We start from the raw sequence: 5,402 nt of genomic DNA, 5'->3' as shown, positions 1-5,402 counted from the left end.
TTTGCAACCAAAAAAATATGGTGGCTTAAACTAAAAAAATATATTGCATACTTATTATAAAAATAAAACATTAATACTATTAGCCATTACAAGAAAAATTTTAATTTTATATTATTAATAATATAAAAAAGATTTAGTAATTTTATATTCAATATATTAATAAAAGATAATATTTAAGAAAAAAGAAATATTCTAATAAATAACATTTAAATAATACATTTATAATTTAAAAAGTTTTATTTTGTTATTATGATGTTTTCAACAAGAAGTTTATTAATATATATATGCTTTCAATATATTTGTATTATTAATAATTTATATTATTTTAAATATTTATATTTATATATTTTTATATTATTCTTCTTTATATTATCTGTATTAATTTTTAAAACTTTTGAAATATATTTATACTCTTATGATAAATCATTTAATTGTATAATTAATCAGTTTTATTACTATGTTTATATTGCATAGCAAATTTAAAAAATAGAAATTTATTATTAATTTACCTGATTGCATTATTCCAGTTAATTCAATTTTGTCTCCTTTATATAAATTTAAATCATTATAATTATTATCATCGAAATTTATAATGTGTACTTCTAATTTAGAATATCCGTCGGTTAAAGAACCACATCCTATTATTTTATTTAATTTGTTATTATATATGGCTGCAAAATTTGTTTTTATGTATCCTTCCAGAACTGTAAAATATATATTAATTAATAATATTAATATAAGAGTTAAACATTCATATGTATATTATATAGATAGGACCATAAATTTCGGAAAGGCTAATTATTTCAAAAAGTATTGGTTTTATGGAAAAATATTTCAAACAAAAGTTATAGGACTTAAAAAAATATATTTATTGGTCTTATCGGTTTGACTTTGGGTGGTGTCGTCAAGGTCAGGTAAAGATTATATTAATTTTTTCATACAGATTATCTTTTTAATTCTAGAATTTTTGATTTGATTCTAGATTTTTGATTCTAGAATCTAATAGCTGGCGTCAAGAGTTTTCCAAAACACTTAGGTAAAATATTTTTTGATTGAATAAATCTTGAGTTGATATGATAGTGAATTTTGAGTATGTTATGAAGCTTGAAAGTTATAGTACCGCCAGTATTAACATTATCCAAAGTGTCCGAACAATGGTTAAAACTTTTTGAATATTGTTCAGGATCATGAGCTTGATGTATGTCAAGGTTATTACCATTGAAAGTTCCTGTTTTTTCAAGAAATACAAATAATTTTTAAAAATAAAAATGAAAATAACAACTTTTAGCCATGATCTTGATATATATTGTCATGGTTATGATCCTGAACGACATTTAAAAGATTTTAGCCAGTATTCAGATTCCTTGGATAATGCTAATGCCGATGGTACTGCAATTTTCAAATTTTACAACTCAAGTTTACTTAACAAAAAAATATTTTATTTAAGAGTTTTGGAAAGCTCTTGACACCAGCTATTAGATTTTAAAATAAAAATAGCATATTCCGTTTAAAAAAATTAATGTAACCTTTACCTGATTTTGGTGATGCCACCCAATAAGGTCAAACCGAAAAGACCTGTAGTAAATAGATTTTTTTAAGCTTTACAACTTTTGTTTGAAACATTTTTCTGTAAAACCAATATTTCTAAAATATAATTAGCCGTTCCGGAACTTTTCCTTACTGTATATAAAATGTATTATTTTAAACAGCGCTCACTAATTACATATTGTTCGTCTAAAGGACGACGCTAATTAAATTAATTTTATTTAGTAAAGTATTAAATTTTATTAAGCATTGTAGAAAAAATAGTTCAGAACTTTTTGACTCAATTTTTAATAAAGAATAACGTTATATAATTAACCTAGTATGCTTAATTTAAGAAACACTATGTGTATGTATATATATATATATATATATATATATATATACTATATAGAATATCCCGAAATTCACGAATCAAAATATTATAGCAAGAAAGTCTTTGAAAAGTTAAGGAAAAAAGTTATTTGTAAATTTTTATTTTAAGTAGTAATCTCAAAAACTATTGCTTAAATTAAAAATTTGCAAATAACTTTTTTACTTAATTTTTCGAAAACTTTTATGCTATGATATTTTAATTTGTGAATTTCAGAATACCCTGTATATACTCAAAAATAAATTAATGATGAATTATTGAAAACTTACTGACATGCGTTGAAGTATTCATTACGTTCAAAAATTCGACTCGTACATTTGATTTAATAGATATGTTATAACTACCCAAAGAAGATATAACAGTGTTTGATTGAATTATTCGTAAGGCACATTGCCATTATTAAAATGAGCTATTTTAGGTGTACGAGCTTGCACACCATCTAAATGTATAATCTGTAATAAAGTAATTTATTACGTTACATGTTATACATACTCACACATACACACACACGCACACGCACACACACACACACACATACACACACACATTCTATCCAAGTAATAATTCATACGTATGTTTATTTATATATTTGTATACATGTACATGTGTTTGTATAAATATACAAAGTATTAAAATAGAAAATTTAGTTTAATTTTAACAACGTTTTGTATTATAATCATAAAAATTAAAATAGTTCACCAAATTATAGCTCTAGAAAAACTTCTGGATATATACGAATCCAAATTACATATGTTTTAAAATACTTACACAGTTGGATTTTATGTAATTCTCAATGCGATCAATTTCCTCGTTCCAAACAATGACTTGTACACGTTTGCCAGAACCATTATTTAAAAAAAATTTAAAAACTTTATATTGGTTTGACGAACCTACAAGACGTGGAGCTTCTATCCCATCCACGTAACCTACAATTTCGCTAGAAAAATAAAATTATTAAAAGTATATGTTTTATGTATTATATATGTAAAAATAAAATTTTAAAAAATATATAACATCAAATAAATATAATATAAATATATATAGTATCTCCGGAAGAAAGGTCAATATTTTGGAAGGTAATGATATCTATCACGTTAAGTAAAAATATTCGTATAAATGTGTATCCTATTCCGAATGGTTTCCGAGATAAAAGGGATATTTAAAAAGTAAAGATATAAAATCCGAAAGATATTGTTAAAGCATTTTATTTTGAGATTGATTTATTCTACTTTTGAGAACACATATTTATTTATTTTTCAACATAATTATTCTTTAATGTAGATTTTAATGCATTTGGTAAAATCTAATTTCTTAATTTCAACTTCATAGAAATCTCGAGCTTGCTCTTTTAACCACATCATCACCGCGTCTTGTCGTTATCAAATTTCATTCAAAGAGATGTTCTTTTAACTTAGTAAATAAGTTTTAAATAGTTGCTTAATATAAGATCTGAGCTGTAAATGAGCTAAACGATATATGAACATTTTTGCATAACGTGATCGATATCATCTCCTAGAATATTGATCTTCTCCCCTGAACACTCTATATATAAATTATACTACACAATATAATATATTTTTATTAGAAATAGTTTAAAGTGACACTTACATTGTTGAATCAAAAATTTTAATATTATCGAAAACTTCATTGGGAGTTAACAATGTTAAGTTATTTAAATTTTCTAATTCAGAATGCATAATTTCGGGTTTATCCGAAGAATTATTAGAAATATTATTTTCTTGATTCATCTTTGTATATAAATTTTCCTTAAAAAAATTAATAACAAAAGGAAATAATTAGTAAACGTGAAAAATTCTATATTAAATGAAAAAACAACAAACGTAAAATATAAGATAAAAAACGAGAAATTCCTTGTATATATGTGTGTGTATGCGTGCGTGCGTGCGTACGTGTGTATAATATGTGTGTGTGTGTATGTGTGTGTGTGTGTGTGTGCGCGCGTGCGTGCGTGCGTGCGTGTGTGTGTGTGCGTGTGTACGCGTGTGTGTGTGAGGGGATGGATGAGTGAATATAGGTGTGTGCGCGCGCGTGCATATGTACGTGTATATATATATACCTATATTTATTATAGTAATCAAAAATCGAAATTATAGAAAAAATTTTTTTAAATCTACATTTTTAAAGGCTAACAAAATAGATTAAACATTAAAGAAAAACTAATAAAAATCTGCATACATGTACATATATTTTTACATTATATATATGATAAATACATCTGTCATGTTCAAAATGTTAAAATGTACATTTCACATATCTATATATAACATATTTATATGTAACACATCTTTTAAAATATATTACAATTTCAAAATTTTTTCGTGCAAAACAAAAATTAATTTTTTAAATCATTTTCGTCTTAAATTGAAAAAAAATTTGTTTAAATAGATATCCATTTTTCCTATTTTTCAGTAAATAATTAAGTTTAGTTATAAATTTTTAAAAATTATTAGATTATGTTACTAATATTGATATACATATTTATAACATACAAACTTGATGACTATATTATATATTTGTAAATTTATAATTTATAAATTATATAAAATTAAATTTTGACATTTAAGTTTTTTATATTTTTATTTTTTTGGAAAAAGTATTATAATATCTTAAAAGAAATATTATAAAAATAAAAAATATAGTTCAAGTATTAAAAAATTAAACAAAAATGTATGCCATTGAAAAAACTTAATTTAAAAATAAATATAAATGGAAACAAATAAACTTTTTTAATCATTTTATATCTAATTATTCTTATAAAATATAAATTATTAACATGACAAATTATTAAACAAGTAATATTATAGAAATTATTTTATTTGTATTATTAAAAATAAATATAAGGAAATACCTGAATAATTATACGTATCTTTCAAAGATTCCAAAACACTTCATATAATGAGTCTTATTTAATCTTGAATTTTATTCTCTTTTTTTCACGATCTAAGCAGCGAATTGCAATACGAAATTCTATAATATTTATGAAAAATTAGACAGGGTTAAAATAAGAAATCTAAGGAAAAGTAAATGAAAAGTAATAAAGAGAAAAAAAGAACACAGGTAGAAAGAGATGGAGAGAAAAAGAGAGCTAGAGAGGGGAGAGAAGAAGAAGAGAAAGAAGGAGAGGAATAAAAAGAGAGAGAAAGAGGAAGAAAGAGAGAAAGGGAGAGAGGGAGACAGAAAGGAGAGAGGAAAAGATTAGGATAAATGATCGAAAGTGAAAGATTGAAGGAAGAAAGGAAAGTAAAAAAGAGGAAAAAGTAAAAATTAATAAAACTTGCATTAAAAGAATCATATATTTAAAAGTATAAATTTCTAATGTTACCTTTGATATATTCTAATATAATAAATGTCTTAATTCCAATATATAATGTTAACTCCTCGTCTGTATGTATCTCTCGCGTGAACGATCAATCAATAACAAATAAATAACATATTATTATTTGTTTTTGTTGCATAGTAACATTTC

The 5,402-nt window shown here is 23.5% G+C and overlaps 1 long non-coding RNA gene across 1 annotated transcript; it reads right to left on the bottom strand.

The window, feature by feature from the left end:
- Positions 1 to 514: 514 nt before the first annotated feature.
- On the bottom strand, positions 515 to 5,402 carry LOC105452522. Its single transcript, XR_974738.1, has 6 exons — positions 5,259 to 5,402; positions 4,785 to 4,903; positions 3,524 to 3,681; positions 2,684 to 2,852; positions 2,185 to 2,367; positions 515 to 704 (listed from the first exon to the last, which is right to left on the bottom strand). It is a non-coding gene; the product is annotated as an uncharacterized LOC105452522 (long non-coding RNA).

The sequence above is a fragment of the Wasmannia auropunctata genome, unplaced genomic scaffold (genome assembly GCF_000956235.1).
Source record: "Wasmannia auropunctata unplaced genomic scaffold, wasmannia.A_1.0 LD336106.1, whole genome shotgun sequence".
NCBI lineage: Eukaryota > Metazoa > Arthropoda > Insecta > Hymenoptera > Formicidae > Wasmannia > Wasmannia auropunctata.
The sequence above is the reverse complement of the archived record's forward strand: the minus strand, read 5'-3'. Positions and strand labels throughout refer to the sequence as shown.